We start from the raw sequence: 16,336 nt of genomic DNA, 5'->3' as shown, positions 1-16,336 counted from the left end.
ATATAATGCCCCCCCTATAAATAAAATGAGCTGTTCCTACAACTTATGTGGTGAAGGCAAGGTGTGCATCCCCCTGTGCAGAGAGAAAAGGCAGGATACATTTATGTAGTGCAAGCGGGGGACTTACCTGCAGAGCACAGCCGCCCAGCGCACCCCTATTCCGGAGTTGGTTGGCTCCACACAAGCCCATACACACTGTCTCACAGGCTTGCACTCTCCTTCTGTCACTTAGCAGTCCCAGGATCAGGAAGAAGGCAGAGGAAGGAGCAGTGAGAAGGAGGGGGGTGTGGAGAGGGGAGTTTTTATAAAACAGAGCACCTATTGTCTGCAGCCCCCGGCATATGGTATATTTCATACATATTGAATGCATTAGGCGGGTATATTTTTAGGAATATTGCGGAGGAGACTGCCATGGAGGAGAAACCCAGATCGAGCTCAGACCAGTAACGAAACAGAAAAAAAGTTTTAGGCAGTCGGATATAGTGCGGGAATTAGTTCCAGCAGAGGGTGTGTAAACATGTCACACCCCTCTCCAGTACGCTGCACTTGCTTTGGCACTGACAGGGTTAACTATATAACAGGCTGATACCCTGTATATTTATACACATGCGTTAGATATATTGTTATTACTAACATGTTTATTAAGTACCAACATGTTCCACAGTACAAGGGTGTATACATTAAACAATACTGACTGACACAGGAGGTAAAGAGGGTCCTGGTCAATAGAGCCTACACTCTAAAATGAGAGGGGGTACCACACACAGGGGAAACTCCTCAGGAGGGAAAATCCCCACTCTAGGACAAAACAACAGTCTATAGGAGACAATGGCATTCCTCACTGCCAACACAGTTGCCACAGATGCCTTTCACTGATTCCTTTGCATTTCTGGGGCAGGGTGGGTGTCAGCCAGCACCATTAAAACTCATTAGGATCACTGGGGGCCACTAGAGTATTATTTGCAGCAACATGAGAGCAACTAAATATTAGGGATCATGTACGACTGCCAGTGCAGTTGCACTCGCCGCAATTTCCCAGCACTCACACTCCCTGCAATCCCCTGCAGGCAGTTGTCTTTGCAGTACCTTTTATTAAAGGTACTCGCATGAAAATGTGCTCTTCTGTACAGCTGCACTTGGTGCTTCACAGTCCTTCCTGCCTTCCATTTTATTATTGATGTAGGAGCTACTGACTCCTCCTGACTAGACATTAACTTCAGGGTTCCCTTTGCGCCCATCATTAATAGGCACAGCACACCTGCAACTGAAAAATTGGGCGCAAGTGTCACTGGAAATGGCGGCTTCCACGCGTGTCCAGTTTTGGAAGAGATTTGCATGCAGTTGTGGTAATTTTGACGATTCAGACACAATTGTTGCAGGCGCAGCATAAATTCACCAAGTTCATTGTCAGTTGCAACCACAGTGACAATGTAATTCTTTGGGAAAAAAAGCTGCACTGTGGGAAATAAATGGAGATTGTGCTCAAAATTGTACATTCCTCACTGCACTGCACTGTGATCTACATGTGCCCTATTGTCTTTGGAGCACAAGAATGGTGGTGCCCTGTACAAAGTAGACTACTGCAAAGCCATGTATTTCCCCAATGTTGCTGAACTACAACTACTAGAATATTATCAGGTACCTGAATCCTGTCTGCCCTGTGTGTTCCTAGCTCCCTGATCTTTGTTTATGTAGCCGTCAATGGCACTCCGCACATCTAAGCAGCACTTTATCTGATGTTTGATAACCGTGCAATAAAAGCAAGCCCAATCTGTACAGTAATCTCCCTGTACTAGATAAGAACAGGCAGAATCCTATTGAAACACGAACTTTGGGCTGCCTGCTTTGGAGAAGTGGAGAGTACCATGGAAGAGTTTTATAGAGAGTCAACATCCCCTTTAATATGCCAGCCCTGTAAGACAGTTCCCTCTGTGTGTAGCCACATATGTTTGTTGCCTCCTTGCCCTGACAGCCTGCATTTTAATCACTGTGGTCAAGTCATTTGGCCAGAGGGCCAACCGTTCAGATCAACCTGATATCGCCCAGCTCTATGGGGGGCATACCATGGAGAGATCTGCTCGTGTGACTGAACAGGCAGATCTTATGTGTACGAACACACATTCTGATGCCAATGCTGAATATCTTTGAGACTGTGCAGGGCCCACTTTACCTTTAGGTTCTGCACATAGTTTGGATGTATTTGATGCTGCAGAATATGTTGGTGTTTTATAAATATAATCATACTCATGTCAGTGCCAAATGAATAAAACAATCATTAACTGAAGGTATGCTCTAATAGGGTATATATTCCATTTAAAGCAAAACTATGCCCCTGAACAAAAATTGTAAAAAATATATAGCATAAAGCTTATTTGAAAACCCTGCTTCATCTAAATAAAATTTTTATAAATATATACTTTTTTTTAGCAGTATACTATTGGGTAATACTAAATAGAAAATTGCCATTTTCATACGATTCATGGTGCATAAAACCAAGGGCACACATACGTTAGGTCACATTAGCCAATTAATGGACATCTTTTTTAAAATGCCACACTTCTTCCTGTTACAGTTTGAGCTGCATTATTTCCTGTTAGGTGATCTCTGAGGGAGCACACAGCACATCACTAAATGCCGGCTCAAGGGAAAAGATGTAATAGGACAATATTTACTGATATGTATGTATTCCAGTTTGGCAAGATTCTTTAGTAGCACACTTAATTTGATATCTTAACCAACTATGTGTTGGTTAAGTATTCATTCTGGGGGTATAGTATTCCTTTAAATGTTTTTGTGTTTGCCTAACGACTAAATGCTCTCTACAGCTGTATCTGAAAGGCAACATGTTAACATGCTACCAGTACGGCACTGACAGAAAGCACAAAAGAAAATTATCCCTAACTGTTTACTTACAGATTGGAGTCTAGAAAAGAAAGTATTGGAGGAATGTTCCTCGCTGCTCACACCCAGTGCACTTTTACTGGTCTGTGGCTGCGGCAGGGCAATAGCAAAGAAGAGATAGCAAAGGACTCTGCACTCTGCAGTTATTATAGCGCGGGGAGGGGGTCATAGGGCAGCATTATCAGACAGCACATGAATTGAGATCTGACAAAGAGTCAAAGGGGAGAGTCCCTTATCAGCCTAACCCCTGCAGTATTAGTGCTAGGCATCAGTCCACATGTTATCAGATGGAAAGCACTAATCCCTCAGCTACCTGGAGCAAGGGCTGCTCTTTTACAGAAAATATGCTGCCTCTGTTTGCATTACGTCTTTTGATTTGGTAAATACTCAGTTCACTGCAGGAACAATGCAGCTGACTGGTTAGAAAAGGCTTGGTGAAGCCCCCCAGTTAAATAAAATACCCCCTACCCAACTGTCCCATGGGTCCATTATTTTAAAAATTCATAGAATCAAAAAGAAAATAAATTGAACACATGCGATTCACCAAAAGGGTCCCAGTCAATGAACAAATGAGCTTTTTATTCTGCACTGGATAAGGAGCTGCCCTGCTGCTTGTCTCAGCTCAACTCCTTGGGAAGCAACAGTGCCAGCAGCATTTAATAATGACCAGTAGATGTAGTGATTACAATCCAGTTACACTACCTCTGCTGAGGAATCTGAGACCAAACTGGGTTTTAGGTAAATTAGAGCTCTGGGAACCCCTTCTTCTATTGCCAATGCTATGAATTTTCTGCCACCTGGCAGGCCCTATATAAAGTACAGGACCTGTTATACAGAATGTTCATGACCTGGGGTTTTCCAGTTAAAGGATATTTACGTAATTTGGATTTTCATACATTATATACTGAAAAATAATTTAAACTTTAACCCAATAGGATTGTTTTACCTCCAATAACGATTAGTTGGATTAGGATTTGCTGGGGTCAAGTACAAGGTACTGAAGGTACTGTTTGATTATTACAGAGAAAAGGGAAATTATTTTTTTTAAATTGGAATAATTTGCTTATAATTGAGTCTCTGGGAGATGGACTTGCTGTAACTTTCTGGATAACAGGTTTCCAGAACTTGTGATTGTGAAAAGTTTGTATATTATACCACAATTAATTGGCTCTTAATGAAACTAACTCTAATGGGAGAATGTGAAAGGAACTTAAATTATAATCTCCACTTGTGCAGGGACGATGGACAAAAGGATAATAGTTTGTGTAGAACAGGATATAAAACTTCCCCATGGGGCTCTGTTGATCTCATCAGTGTATTGCTACTCTGTTAAAGCAAAAATCCTTTATTTCTTATACAGGAGTATCCAATGTATCAGATTAGGATGTGGTTAATTAAGAGAAGGGTGCATATTCCTTCTCTAACCACATTATGAATAAACATTGAATGGTGTCCAGCTCCTTTGCACTCATCTCATTATTCTTAGTACAAGAGATAATTAAAGCAGACAGCGTCCGTCCTTATAAATCCTTGTGCCACACCACAGGGTTACAGACACTTTTTGAAGTTGTTGCAGTGTTGTTTCCCATTTCCCATATTCTGAATTTTGTTTTTAAAAACTGCAGTATTTTGGCAGTATTGCAGTATTTTTTACTGAAGAAACTATTAAGATGATCTATACTTTGCAGGTCCATATGCAGTCAAGGCAGATGAAAAAAGCTGCTAATTTACTACGACGAGTGATTGGTATGTTCAAGTTACCAGTACCACTTGTGTTTTCATCAGTAGGTGTTTTCTTGGAAATATACTCACTTACCTCACAGGGGGGTATGGAGGTGTTAATCGCAGCTCAGAGATCTTCTTTGATAAATGTACTGACTTTATGAGTACAATTATTGATGTATTACTAGATCATCTTGGCCATACATGGGCCAATAAAAGCCGCCCTGGTGGACCTACCCGACTGATACCTGGGCAAATATTGGGCAGATGTCGATCGTGTAGGTTTCATTTTCACGTCAGGATCTGTGCATTAATGCAGTCCTTGATCCAACAGCCTGCATAGAGGCATTATGCACCAATCAAGGTGGGCATATCGGGAAAAAATCCATTTGGCGACCTTGCCAGTGGAGCGGATCTTTCATTGTATGGCTGCCTTTAGTTTCTTCTTAATCTTATTACGGACTCCAGATTAGACAAATTGAAAAAGCAAGTGATAAGGCTTAGTCCTCTTCTGCAACTTTGAGCTGCCCAAAAACTTCCTGTTCTGAGTGTCAAGTATATCCACAAACAAGGGAGTAATTAAAGAGAACTGTATCCCGAATATATTTAGAAAAGCTGTGTTTATATTGGAACATTTGGGGATTGAGGGCAGGGGGTCATCTGTTCGGAGACAAAACCGCAGGCTTTATTTTTTATCCTGTTTTTTTGGCGCAAGATCTATGTATATAAATATGCAGCGCTCTCCAGCTGATATATATGGAAAAAAGAAGACAAACGTTATCCCTCTGACTTGATAGGGCTAGACTTGGCAAGGCAAGTGGATCTTCTCACAAGGAATGCAAAATCATGGGGAGGTCCGGAAGTTTTTCTTTATGAACTAATCTAATCAGATAAAATATGTGAGTAACTGGCCATCAAAGCTCAAAATACACACTTTCTATAATATAAAGGCCACAGGAATAACCTTAGTTAAAGTTTGTTTTTTTTTAAAGTAGCAGTCAAGGGGTATAATAAGGCCCTATTTAACCTGTTTTATTTTTATTAAAATGTAATTTTGTACAGCTTTTCCTACTGAGCAAATTGGGGATATTTTTCCATTGGAAATATTTCATTATTTAAACCAAGCCTGCTTCTTAGGACAGTTTCAGGGCCTTGGCCTGCCCCTCACAATGTCAATTTAACAGGTTCTTCACAATAACCACAAGCTCCTTCCCCCTTTATAAAGATAACATACTAGACTAAAAGAGAACAACCCACCCTTCCTAACAGACAACCCAACAAACTACAACCCCCGTAATTCCTAACACACTCCACTGGTTCTCTCCTTCCTAGCCATGTCATAGCCTTGTGTACCTTTAATGAATAGGATTTTTCATGCAGCCCCCCAACTGCAGTTGTGGTCGTAAATGACTCCTTTTATCTTCTTGATGATATCACTCCATAAATGTCATTTTAAAAATACTGAAGCCGAAGAATATCCTTAAAAATGTTAGACCTTTGCTCAAGCCTGCTTCACCCACATCTTCTTCACTTACACAGCCTTATAGACTAAACAGAAATTAAATCCATTTCTGCAGGCTTTGCTAGGCTACTACATATATTAAATACAAGCATTTTAAAAAGATGTTTTACACAACCTGGCAGATGTGCACTTTCTTCTTTATACATGTAACGGATACCCATTATCCAGAAAGCTCAAAATTATGGAAAGGCCATGTCACATAGATTCCATTATAAGCAAATAATCCAGTTTTTGAAAAATAATATCCTTTTTCTCTGTAATAATAAAAAAGTACCTTGTACTTTATTCCAACTAAGATATCATTTCTTTATATCCCAACTAAGATACAATCCTTATTGGAGGCAAAAAATCCTACTGGGTTTAGGTCCCGAGCATTTTAGATAATACATCCCATACTTTTACTAACTGATTCTTATTGCCTGCCTTTCTTTTACTTTCATTTGTCTAGAAACCAGCAGAACAAAATAACATTAATGTCACATAACGGCATTAGCACAGTTATATTTCTTTGGGACAAACCAACTGTAACTATGGGAGGCTTGCATTGCTATGTCCGTGAATATCTGCACAAAACAATGGAGGCATGGGGCACTGAATATTTGTGGGCCCATATTTCCAAAAAAATAGCCGAAATGTTATGGGGTACCCGATACCAGGGTACAGATGTTTGTGGTTTGAAGACGTCATCAAACAGGTTTGCTTCCCAAGGTTTTTTGGACATGATCCCAACATGAATCCATGAATCCAACTATCTGATCTTTTAAGAGAAAGCAGTAACAGAACTACTGGGATAAGTAAGAAGGGCAGGTGTGGGTGTATATATGAATATGTATGCAGACAACAGGGGCTTTAGTTACATTAGAACCGTTAGTAGTAATTATAATAGAATAGTAGATGGTAGTTATAACGGAGCTAGATGGCAACTGTAGCAGTGGAATTACAAAAAGTAATTGGTCCCCCACAGCAATTTCTTTTAGTGCCTCTGCCTCAAATCATATCTCAAATATTTTCTGTTTCTTTCACGTGCACATACACACAGACATATACACATGCCTTATGATAAAAGTAAGCATCACATAGGACCCCTCCTGTCTCCCCAAACAGCTGCTGACTCTGATCTGTCTGTGTCCTGCCCAAGGACAGTAGGGCAAGATGGTGACCTTAATATCATTGTTGCCCAACCTGCCGCAATTCTGTTTTTGTTGCACTGCATCTGTTTTATTAAAAAGCTTTCCGCTACCAGTAATATAGGGGTTAACCATCTGGCTCATTCCTCTAAGCCTCCATCAGGGCAGGAAAGTAGATTGTTTATGTACATGTCCCAGACTGCGGAATGAAAGGAAATTGCTAATTGTTGACTAGCTGAACCCATCCTCTTGTTAAGTGTTTTGGCTGCAGCTTTCGTGCCTTATCTTTGTCTAGGCCCTCATGGAAAGCAGGGTAATGACCCTAGGATAAGGCAGACTGGGCACTGCAGTATTTGGGGTAGGGGAGTGAGAACAAAAGCATTCATATCCATCATTGCTAGATGTTTGGCATCATAAACGGTAAAACAATCTAGCCAGATAGATTACATGTTTTCTAATGGAAGAATGCCAGGGTGAGGACAATGAGTAACCCATAATATGCCAGGATGGCCCACAATATTTGGAAATTGTGAGATTCTCTTAACGTTAAGGAAAACTTACAGTACCAAGGTTCATCGGTACTGCACTGCATTTTCCTTTTTCTCCATCTTATGGCTGCATACTTAGTTGGAAGTGGCAAGCAAGGGAACTCCCACATCCCACCCCTGTGCAGCCCCTCACATATGCAGCACAACCAGGTTTAACACTTTGTGCTCCATTCTGCTAATGGCAAGAGTTGCACTTGTCAGCAACTGGCATTTCTCATGGTAGGCAGGTACACTGTGCACAAAACACATGGCATTTTGCTCCTATGTATTGTACTTTACTCATTGTACCCCTGTGATAAATATGATATTCTTTGCTAGTGGGATTTATCTTTCTTAAATGGCAGCTAAGGTCCACCAAGGAATGAGCCCCGGTATAAATTATTCATTGCAAAGAGTTGATGTACAAGTAATATACCAGCTCAGCTGACTGCCTCCTGTGCGCACACTTTTTAGTGCACATCTGCTATTATGCTGAAATTCTGAAGAAAAATACCTCAGAAATTACAATTTGCATAGTATTTTCCGCGCAAAATATTTTTCCCTATCCTCACTCCCAGCTGGTCACTATAATTTGAGTGTTAGCCCTTATGGAGCACCAAACATTATGGAATAAGTATATTTCACACATACTTAATCTTGCGCTTCCTGGTGAGGGTGTAACTTACTATTTACACAGAACATCCTTCTCTATTTGTATTTATACATAAACAGTAAATCAGTTGCTCCCTAAACTGTTGGGTGCGGTGGAAGGGAGGGTCCGGTCTGAAGGCCAATTAGGATGACAATTTAGATGAATTTGATTTACTGCCTTGGATATCTTTGAAACTAGAGATGGATAACTAGTACAGGTATGGGACCTGTTATCCAGAATTCTCAGGACCTGGGGTTTTCCGGATTAAGGTCTTTACATTATTTGGATCTCCATACATAGTCTACTAAAAAATCATTTACACATTAAATAAACACAATAGGATTGTTTTGCCTCCAATAGGGATTCATTATATATTTGTTGGGATCCAATACAAGGTACTGTTTTATATTTACAAAGAAAAAGCAAATATGTTTTTAAATCTTGAATTGTTTGATAATATTATTATTATTATTATTAACATTTATTTATAATGCGCCAACATATTCCGCAGCGCTGTACAATAATTGGGTTTTATACATTGGACATACAGAGTAATATATAAAGCAATCAATAACCGATACAAGAGGTGAAGAGAGCCCTGCCCAAAAGAGCTTACAATCTACAAGGAGAAAGGGTTGAGACACAAGGTGTGTATTAAAATGGAGTCTATGGGAGATGACCTTCCTGTAATTAGGAACTTTCTACATAATGGGTTTCCGGATAACTAATCCCATACCTGTACCATAGAACCATGTTATCATGGAAATTGAACCTCGCTATGAGCTAAGGGGAGTCAAGCACAGTCCTTTGAGTCGTTGGCTGAGCAAACTAAACCCAGCCTACTCTACCACAAGCCCAACCCCCTTTACTACCCCTAAATCAAACTTTACTTGTGTTGGGAGCCCCTCTGCTGCTGGGCCTCTGACTGTAGTACCTCCAGTGCCCTTCTGATGGCAGCCCTACATGCAGATCACTATATATATATAAAAGATTTTTTTCATTAAGGGAGTGTAGCAGAGGAATTTTGGCATTTATCAAGGTATTCTTTGTAAGATTTTCCTGTATAATCTAAATATAAACTAATAGGAGCAGGGTTTGCCTTGTTATTCCCTTTGGACTGTATTAAAGCACAGGGGCAGCAAATGTGTTGGCTTTCCACTCTCTAAATATAGAAAAGAAATAAACAAACCTTAAAAAGGAAGCGCATTTTCACAGTCAAAGTAATGCTTCATTGGCTAATGTGTGAATTTTTCTGAAAATCCAACATTCCTTTAATTAATTTCAAATATATTTTATGTGCTATTTCCACAGTGATTGTTAGAACTTTACAGGAAAGCTCCCTGAGGTACCTTTGGATATCAGGGTCTCAGAACAATTCAGATCTGTATACTGTGCAGCAGTGCAGCATTAGTAAAGCAGACCCCATGGGTGTAGAGGCCTGGGGTAGAGGGGGCTCACCCATGGCTTTCCTTGCATCCTCCCACCTGGCTTTAGCCAGGCCACCTAGCCAGTAAAGCTTTTTTATTGCAAAAATAATTTTTTATAGCATCTTACCTAAGCTTACTTAAAACCTATAATTTGGTAGTACTGTTATGCTAAATGTCTGTAATAGTATATACAGTCCATGGCCAAATGTATGTGGACATCATACAGTTACATTCTTGACTTCCTCTTTGTGGAAACAGTTTGGGGGCAAGCTCTTTCCTGTTTTTGACCAATAATGCCCCCCACCCCCATGCGCACAATAAGTCCCACAGAGAACTGATTTGAAGTGGAAGAACTTAAGTGGCCTGCAGAGAGCTCTAACCTCAACTAAACACCTGTATGATGAATGGGAATGCCAAACTGCAAACCAAGGCCTGATTCCCAACATTTGGGCCAACCTTACCCTTGTAAAGCAAATCCCACCACAAATGTTCCGATACCTCTCAGAAGCGTAAAGGCTGTTCTTTTGGTCATGTGGTGTATGAAAATAGTCATATATTGTTCCAAATGGCTTCTCGTAATGTGTGCCAATGGTACATATAGATAAACTGCTCATCTTCTGTTAAGCAGGCTGAACCAAACGTTCCTTTACAAAGTAACATAGTAAGTTGGGTTGAAAAAAGACACACGTCCATCACGTTCAACCATAATGCCTATATATAACCTGCCTAACTACAAGTTGATCCAGAGGAAGGCAAAAAACCCCATCTGAAGCCTCTCTAATTTGCCGCAGAGGGGTAAAAAATTCCTTCCTGACTCCAAGATGGCAATGGGATCAACTTGTACTGAGAGCTATCTCCCATAACCCTGTATTCCCTCTCTTGTACTGAGAGCTATCCCCCCTACTCCTGTATTCCCTCACTTGCTAAGAATCCATCCAGGCCCTTCTTTAAGCTATATAATGTATCAGCCAGCACAACTGATTCAGGGAGGGAATTCCAGAACTTCACAGCTCTCACAGTAAAAAATCCTTTCCGAATATTTAAACGGAACCTCCCTTCTTCTAAACGGAGTGGGTGCCCTCGTGTCCGTTGGAAGGACCTACTGGTAAATAAAACATTAAAAAGGTTATTATATAATCCCCTTATATATTTATACATAGTTATCATGTCACCTCTTAAGCGCCTCTTCTCCAGCGTAAACAGACCCAACTTGGTCTTTCTTCATAACTGAGACTTTCCATACCCTTTACCAACTTAGTTGCCCTTCTCTGGACCCTCTCTAACTCAATCATGTCCCACTGGAGACCAGAACTGGACAGCATATTCTAGATGGGGCCTTACCAGTGCTCTGTAAAGGGGAAGAGTGCTCTGTAAAGGGGAAGAGTGTGAGGACATTGAGTCCTATTTGGGCAAATTTCTAGCCCTTTGTAACACAATTCCTAGAAATAAACTTTGTTTAAGCAGTTTTCTTCCTGTACCGCTCTAGTTTCATATCACAGTTTTGGCATTTCATTTGTCCAGCTCAGTAGATCTCATCACAGTATTATAGTCACGTATGTACATGATAAATGAGAAGGATTAAATAACTGCCAAGTAGCCAGGAAGTTTAGTGATTAGCATCACCCATACACGAAACAGAGGAAGCTGCAGGTCGCTACATTTATTATTAATCTGACCAAGCCCTGTCTCAGATGGAACAACCCGACACAGCAGCCAATTAAGAGCCAGGATGTTCACACCACATTAGGGTAACCCAGCTGGAATGTTGTTATGGTACATGCAAGAAAATTACATAACAGTCGCACAATGCATCCGCACTAAAGCTTAAGGTTCCGCCTTGAAACATACAATTTCCCAGCATAAAAGAACATTTGGTTTGTCAGTCTGCCTGCTTTCTAAATCACTTAAGAATCTCTGGTTTCCTTAAAGAGGCAGCTGCTCTAACATAATAAATATGTTAGTCCATGTGGAAATGCAATATTTTGGCTTGAGGTTAGGGGGATTGAGATGGGGAAATGTATATGTCTTATATATGATAATCTACAACGAGACAGTATCTCTCATTATCTCCTTAAAGGAGAAGAAGGAGGTGACAAAGTGCATGTCATAATTCTATCTTAGCAGATGGTGCCATGGTGATACCAGCTACAGAGGGACTATCACTGGGTCATTTAAAATCTTGGGGAATAAGTACTGGGGAATGCTTTCCAGCCCCAAAGGGTTACTAAAACCTCAGGTTTTGTCTACAATATCAGAAAGGTCATAAAGTTGATTTAATGATATTCTGATCTCAGTTTTGCTGCATGCTGCTCACAGAGGTCTATTCATTTGGAAGACGCCTAAACCCTCCAAAGAGAAAAGACCCAAATAATATAAAAAATATGCTGCTGAGCTGTGAGAATTCCTTGTCCTCAAACATCTCTTCCCTTTGCCCCTTTGTACTTGCTAAGAGCCAACAGGGAGCCATTTCTCTCTCTGTTGACTTTGAGTAAGCCAAAAAGGAAAGAGGGAAAGGTCACAGGGTTTCCCTCTTGACGGCACTCTGCCATTGTAGACAGAACCTCTGGAGCTTCACATAAGTGTTTCTGATGAAAACTGCAGGGCAAAAGTCACAGAAAAAGTCACTTTCTCCAGCCATAAGGCATCCAGACATCTGCACACAGTTATTTACATTTATGCACCAGTGAGGAATGTGTACAGGTATCTGTGTATGGTAGGAGGCTATGTTTTGGACTTTGAAGTGTTCTTAAACCCTTCATTCTTAACAGGAAAGGGCCCCTTTTTTTCTCTTAAGTCTGTACTGGCACTGTTACATGTTTCCCATGCGATTTGAGGCATTCCTTTTTGATTTAGGGACTGAGATGATGCTAAGTATGGGCAGAAGGCAGCTATAAGAGGCAGTTATAATCACTGCTCCTGATTAAATGTTTCCACTGTATTTTCAGTTAGCACTTTGGAAGCTTGACACATGTTCTGCCTATGAGTACAGTGATAAACTAACTGGAGGTAGGGTGTTGTTTATTTACTCCACTTGTTCTGGCAGTCAGTCAGCATCATTGTCTCAGGAACATGTTTTTTCCTTATAAAACAAATATTTATTTCCTTAGGTCTATGCTTGCTGGATAAATAAAGGAGTAAGAGACATGGCTCATATCAAAAGCTTCTATTTCCTAGCTGTGATAGATTTGCAAACATCTGACAAAGTTGTTGGCCAAGCAGTGTAGTTTTTTAAATTTTGCTTCGGCTGACTGAAAGACTTTCAGGAGCGCATTTCTTTTTTGACATTTTTATTTATTTTTGTAATTTTGCAAGAAACTAAACCCAGTTCCAACAAAAGTATTATTTAAAGACATTGGAGAAATATTCCCTTTTGCTTTTGTGAGTAAATCTGGCCATACTTGGTAAGATTAGCTCGTTTGGTGAGCCTGGGTGTGCAATATGCTAGTGCAACCACATCAACAGCCATTGCAGCCCTCGATCCGACAGAAAAATCAAGCCTGCTCAATAATTATCCAGATGTTGGAGGATAAGCTTCTGAATCGGTCTGAAGGACCCGAATCAGCAGCTTAAATCTGCCCATAAATGACCACCTTAATAAAAAGAGGGCAAATGCCAAATGCCAAATCTTTCACAAAATGACTAACCAAATCTCTGAAGTTAAAGTGGTTGCATACGGTTGGCTGGAGCTTTAACATCACATGACTTTAAGGTCAGGTTTTGGATCCTGTTGAACATTAAGGGTGAAGACACAATGGGCTACTAGTAGCAGCTACTTTTTCAAGGCTACTAAACTCCAGAAAATACCCTGCCATAGACAATTGTGAGACTTGCCTCTGCTAAAACACACATAGAGACAATTATCAGTAAATGATCAGCATTGTCTTCTTTAGTAGCCATGGCAAGTAGCTGCTACTAGTGTCTTTACCCTAAGTAAGTAGTATGCATCATTCAGATAATTGATTGCATACACACACTATGGTCATTTCCATCAGGAGTCAATTATTTGTATTTTTTTGTACATGGAGGAAACCCACACAAGAACAGAGAGAACATACAAACTCACTGCCAATAGTTCCAGAATGAGTGCCAGGACCACAGCACTACAGGACAACAATTTTAAAGGCTGCCAGATTAAGCGTTACAGAAACACCAAATACCAAGAGGGTGTCAATATGTTAGGCAAATAACTTTTTTCCTGGTTTTTTTTTGCCATTCCTAGGCATCCCTTTTCTGACTTAGACTTGTGCATGCAAAGAAAAGTAAAATTCTTGTACTTGTGAAAGCTAAGTAAAAGGTTGGTGCTACACTGGGCTACTATGTTTTACCCTAAAAGGTAATATATTGAAATATACTGGCACCCACACACCAGGGGTGTGTGGGGACCAAGGTGGAGGTCTCTTTGGGGGGTGCCCGGTGGGCCCTGCACCCCCCAATTTGACCCTTCCCTTACTCTCTCTAGGCTGTGAAGTCCTGTATATGTATTTTTCTTTAGGCAATGTACATCCAAACTGAATATTGTAAATTGCAATTTGTATGGGAATGTTAGATCTTGGGCTGGTCCACTTCTTGATCTTGCCTGTGCACATCTGTTGTTATTATCTTGTATGTACCACTCACATTGCTTATTCTGTATGTGCAATTACTTATATCTTCTATATGAACAGGGCACATCTATGATCACTTATTCTGTATGTAGCACTTACCTTTACCACTGTACAGACAGAGGACATCTGTAGATACTGACCATGCTCTCTTTCTTGGTTTATATTGGCACTTTATAAATACATTTTAATAATAAACACATAGTATTCACCTGTTTGTATTTACATATTCTCACCTTGTTTTGAGGCAGTTACTCATTGGGGCTCATTTATCAATAAAAGAACATAATGCAATATTTTATTTCCAAAATTATGACCCTCTGTATAATATCAATTCGGCTTATGTTTACCAGTTAGTATCCACATTAATAAACTGTGTTCAAGTTGTAAATGGCTTTTTACTTAGTCAATGAATGTTCAAATTCCACCATTTCTAGTAATAAATCAGGTACACTTCTAGGTGCAACATATAAAGCAGGGGTCACCTTTTTTACTTGTGAGTTCAAATGTAAAAAGAATTTGAAAGCACCACAAGCATGCAAAAGGTTTCTGGGAGTCCAAAATATTGGCTGTGATTGGCTATATGTAGCCCTTATGTTGACTAATAGCCTACAGGAGGCTCTGTTTGGCACTACACATGGTTTTGATGCAACCAAAACTTACCTTCAAGCCAAAAATTCAAAAATAAGCACCTGCTTTGAGGCCACTGGGAGCAACATCCAAGGGGTTGTTGGACAACATGTTGCTTGTGAGCCACTGGTTGGGGAAAACTGATGTAAAGGCATGCCTGCAAGTAACACTTTCTGAAGGCAGGAGTTAATTCGACGGCTTCCTTGAGGTACTTTGCACCTTGCAGACAATTTATCAAAGCAAGATGAATGGGCCGATGAGTTGCAAGGAACGAAAGAACTTTGTGAATATTGTTTAAATGCCTGCAATTTTGTATTTGACACTTGCACTTGAGTTTATAAATAAGCCCTGTGGAGTATGAACTGCTTACATTGACCTTGCCCTGTATGGGGGCATAGTAATAGTATATGATATGTTTACCCAATCTGTAAGCAGCAGTCCCCTTGCAATTTGCTTTAGCAATGTGGAGCAAAAATAAAATTCCATTCCATATTCTCAAAACTTTTTGAAGCCCCATTTAGCAAATTGTGAAAACCAGCAGCAAATCGCTTAGTCCAACTCCAAATCCCAGTACAATACACCAAACTTACATTGTAGCCAGATGCGAATACTGAGGGGTTGCTATCTGATGCTGCAGACAGCAGGGGCAGGAAGCACAAAGCCTTTATGTTTGGCTTTCAATGCAAGCAGATACACAGTGGAGCAAATCCAAGTTCCTAACTCCTGGAACTAAAATACTTGGAGCTCCGATAGGCTCTAACTCCTTCCCATTTTTAACATCTGTGGTACCTCTGCCATTATTCACATTCCATGACAGCCTGGCGTCCCTATGTTTAGTTTGTACTGTGCCAGTGCCAAGATTCATAAAAAAAGAATGTGTGTTTGATTTTGGATGGTATATGCTGTACTTCTCCCCTGAACTTTAAATACAGCCTGTGTTCTTTATCCTGCTCTGTTATTTTAGCTGGCCATTGGAAAGATGCAGATAGAGTTTATTTATAATTTGCCTCTGTGGTTCTACCCAGCATGCTGTAGGAGGTCCAGTTCAGTCTATTTCAGCCTTTGTTAACCCATATGTGGCAGAAAATGCTCTTGAGATCATCTTTACTTACTTTCATTTTCTTTTTATACAATTCTATGTTTTGCTTTGTTTTTATTTGATTGAAACTTTTAAAGCAAAATTTTAAAAAACTAGACAAATTTGATGCTAACCTTAAAATCCAGGCC

The 16,336-nt window shown here is 40.2% G+C and overlaps 1 protein-coding gene across 2 annotated transcripts in view; it reads right to left on the bottom strand.

Annotated features, from left to right (window-relative positions):
- Window positions 1-427, bottom strand: part of synpo (synaptopodin) — an 80,284-nt gene extending 79,857 nt beyond the window's left edge. Inside the window, exon 1 of one of the 2 annotated variants that reach the window (XM_031898725.1) lies at window positions 128-427. The gene's annotated coding sequence lies outside the window, so the exon portion shown is untranslated. The remainder of the gene's footprint in view (window positions 1-127) is intronic. The other variant, XM_002937256.5, reaches the window with a different exon arrangement.
- Between the last annotated feature and the right edge of the window lie 15,909 nt (window positions 428-16,336).

Source organism: Xenopus tropicalis, chromosome 3 (genome assembly GCF_000004195.4).
Source record: "Xenopus tropicalis strain Nigerian chromosome 3, UCB_Xtro_10.0, whole genome shotgun sequence".
Lineage (NCBI taxonomy): Eukaryota > Metazoa > Chordata > Amphibia > Anura > Pipidae > Xenopus > Xenopus tropicalis.
Note: the sequence above shows the minus strand (reverse complement) of the source record. Positions and strands in the feature narration are given on the sequence as shown.